This window comes from Bidens hawaiensis, unplaced genomic scaffold (genome assembly GCF_021521415.1).
Source record: "Bidens hawaiensis isolate Kalapana, Puna unplaced genomic scaffold, B.hawaiensis_p1.1 tig00023903_1, whole genome shotgun sequence".
In the NCBI taxonomy this organism is placed as follows: Eukaryota; Viridiplantae; Streptophyta; class Magnoliopsida; order Asterales; family Asteraceae; genus Bidens; species Bidens hawaiensis.
This window is the reverse complement of record NW_027493761.1, coordinates 201710-204931: the sequence shown is the minus strand read 5'-3', so window position 1 is coordinate 204931 and position 3222 is coordinate 201710.

Sequence of the window (3222 nt, the reverse complement as noted above, 5' to 3'; positions counted from 1 at the left end):
TTAAAAAAAACGGCGGTATGTTGATACGGAAAGTTTTCAAATGAGATGGTGTGTTTCATCATTTGCCAAGAAACCGGATAGACCCAATAAGCGGTGACACAAATGTAGGATTCCAGTTACCCATGTGGTTCCAACCAAACATCACTAGTTAAATTCACACCCGTTTGTATAGTTCGAAAAACTCAATTAAATCCCACAATTTTAGACAGGGACGTCTAAGGGTGGTACGACTTACATGAGTGTAGCGAGGTTGAAGACTCTCTCGAATCATAGCCGTCAAACGAGGGTTGTCAAAGTGGTTGAAAGGAAAACCTTCTTGAATCACAAACTTCGCCATTCTATCATGAACCACTGTCATGTTGTAACAATATATTGTACCATCTCGACCCAGTTCGACTTGGTCCGATGCGGGAACTTTTTTTAACGCCTTGTAAAATTTCTTTTCGATATGTTTTTTTAAAGTTGAGTTCGAATCATGCTTTAAAAAAGTGTCACAAAATTTGCAACGAGCCTTAAGGTCTCCATTGATTAACTCAACCAAATCCCAATTCTGCCATACATCTTCGTTGCGGTTATGCAGGATGACCCGTGCAACCTCGAGGTCATCTTCAACACCGACCAAGTCAATAAAAACGGATGTAGAAGGTGCCTTTGTTTTTTGCTTGTCATAACAAGTAGGGGTGTTCATCAGATCGGATAACGGATTATTCGGGTTATTCGGTTCGTTATTCGGATTTGAAAATTTTTGGACCCTATCCGAAATCCGATCCGATCCGAATTAGGAATATTCCTATCCGATCCGAATCTATCCGAATTCAATTCGGATCGGATTCGGATAATATCCGAATAATCCGAAATTATCCGAATAATCCGAAATAAACCTAAAAAAATTTCCTATTTTTTGTTCCTAACATTTATTAGTTTAGAATCACAATAAACATACAAACCGGAAAATACGAATTATTCTTAACACAAATTTATAGTTTAAACTTCAAATAATAGTCTAATAAATATACCAAACCGGAAAATACCACTAAAAACATGTTTTTTATTCGGATTAAACGGATATCCGAATAATCCGAACAATCCGAATTTTTTCAAATTTCATATCCGAATCCGAATTAGTTATTCGGATTGATCCGATCCGAATATCTGAATAAGAATTCGGATCGGTTTATTTGGGTTTCGGTTTTGGTTTGGATTTCGGTTTTTTTGGGATTTCGGATTTCTTGAACACCCCTAATAACAAGTGGTGGTGGAAGTGAAAAAATTGGAGGTGTGGGTGTGTCGGGAGTGTAAGACGAGTGTAATCCGAGAAATTTTTGACGTTTTTGACTTGGGTACTTAAAACAATTGATCAAAAACAATGTTTTATAGTTGGAGGACCTCAAAAACCGGTTTCAAGGGTCATAAAACGACTGTAATAACTCAGCAGCTAATGCAATACCCGGTGGAGCCGGTTATTTCGGGTACGAACCGGAACCGGAACTGGGTAGGAACCGATTTCTGATACCAAACGTAGAATCATGTAGGGATTTCCCGGTATAAACAAACCCAAACTAGATACAGGGTATACCAGGTATGATGTGGAACCGGTTCCGAGTCGATTCCATCAAATCATGTACATAATCGTTTTTTTTTTCACCTCTACTTCATACATCCACTATTCCAAATCAGGGTCTAATCCTCTTGAAGTGCTAGGGGCATAAGAGTAAATGAGTAATTTGCAAAAATGTGATGTTGCTGTATAAATTTAGAAGTATTGACTCTTAACCATATTGATGTGGACTAGAGGAGTAAAGATTGTAAGTCGATAAGAGCATTCTCAGCAGCTTTTCTAAAAGTTTTGTGAGAGAAATTTTTAAAAAAATTTAGAAAATGGTAAGTAGTTGTGAATAAAGGAGAGAGATAATTTAAAAAGATGGGTAAATTTGGAGGAACATTGTTCATCCTCTATTTATTTTTTAATAGATTTGAAAGTGATTGTGAGAGGAGGGAGAAAATATAATGATAAAGAAGTAAAAAAAATATTATTTAGTTGTATATGAGAGAGAAAATGTGATGTTTTTTAGTGTAATTATAGAGATAGAGATGAAGAAGCTGCTATGAATGCTCTAAGAATTTAGTTATATGGGTCAAAATTGGAATTGGAATTGGAATTTTGGTCATGGTTGACTTTGTTTGGAAGTATTATTTCTAGCTTCATATTTATTTCATTACTAGCTTTGAACAGGTGTATTACATGGAATTTGTTAAATTAAAGAAAAATTAATACAAACTATTATTTGAATAGACATAAAATTAAAGGTGAAAAGAATTGAAATATATAGTACAAATAATAAGAAGTCTATAATTTCAAATATGCATCCATATGGAAAAAATAGAACGGATTAAATATTGCTATGATTATGTTTAGAAAATTAAATTAAAGATTCAAAATTAAATAACCACGTTAACTTGAAAATTTAAATTAAATAGCATAATTAAACATTATATATATATTATATATATATATATATATGAAGTGAGAAGCTTTGCATAACTGAAACTGAATTCATGAGTACTTAGTTATTGTTAAAAATGTTGATTTCTTTTATAAAAAGTAAGGTATACATTAAGCATAATTAATTTTAGAAATTAAGTTTTGGCAAATAGTCATTAATGTGTGCATAATATCTTGAAATGTATTGAGAGTGTTACAATTCATAGGTCAAACCATTTTCACCCATGATCCATGGATAGTTATGGATTAAGGGAAGAGAGACTAGAAGATTAAAAGAGTAAGTTTATGTTAGGATTGAATGTGATTAGGAAAACTAAGCATCATTATTTTTTGTTTATCATTATAGTAAGATTTGAATGAGTTACGGTACCAAGTGTCTTTTCTATTCAAATCCAAGCTTTTATAAAAGTTTAAGTGTAGTGTTTCTTTGTGCTAGAAGAGCTCCTAAACAGTAGAGAGCTACACTAATTTGATGAATACTAATGACTATAACATATCCTAACGGTGAATTGCGTGTTTTACCATTTCTTTTTGCTTCTAAGCCGACCCGTTACATTTGATTTTTATTTACAAATTGATTACGAATAACTTTGTAGCTAATTTCCATTGCAAAGTAGTTATTGTGAACTTGTACATTAATATATTAGCTTAAAAAAGCATAACCGGCACGAAGAGTGGGAAATTAGATCAATTTAGTCAAAGGGAAGGTCCAAGCCTCA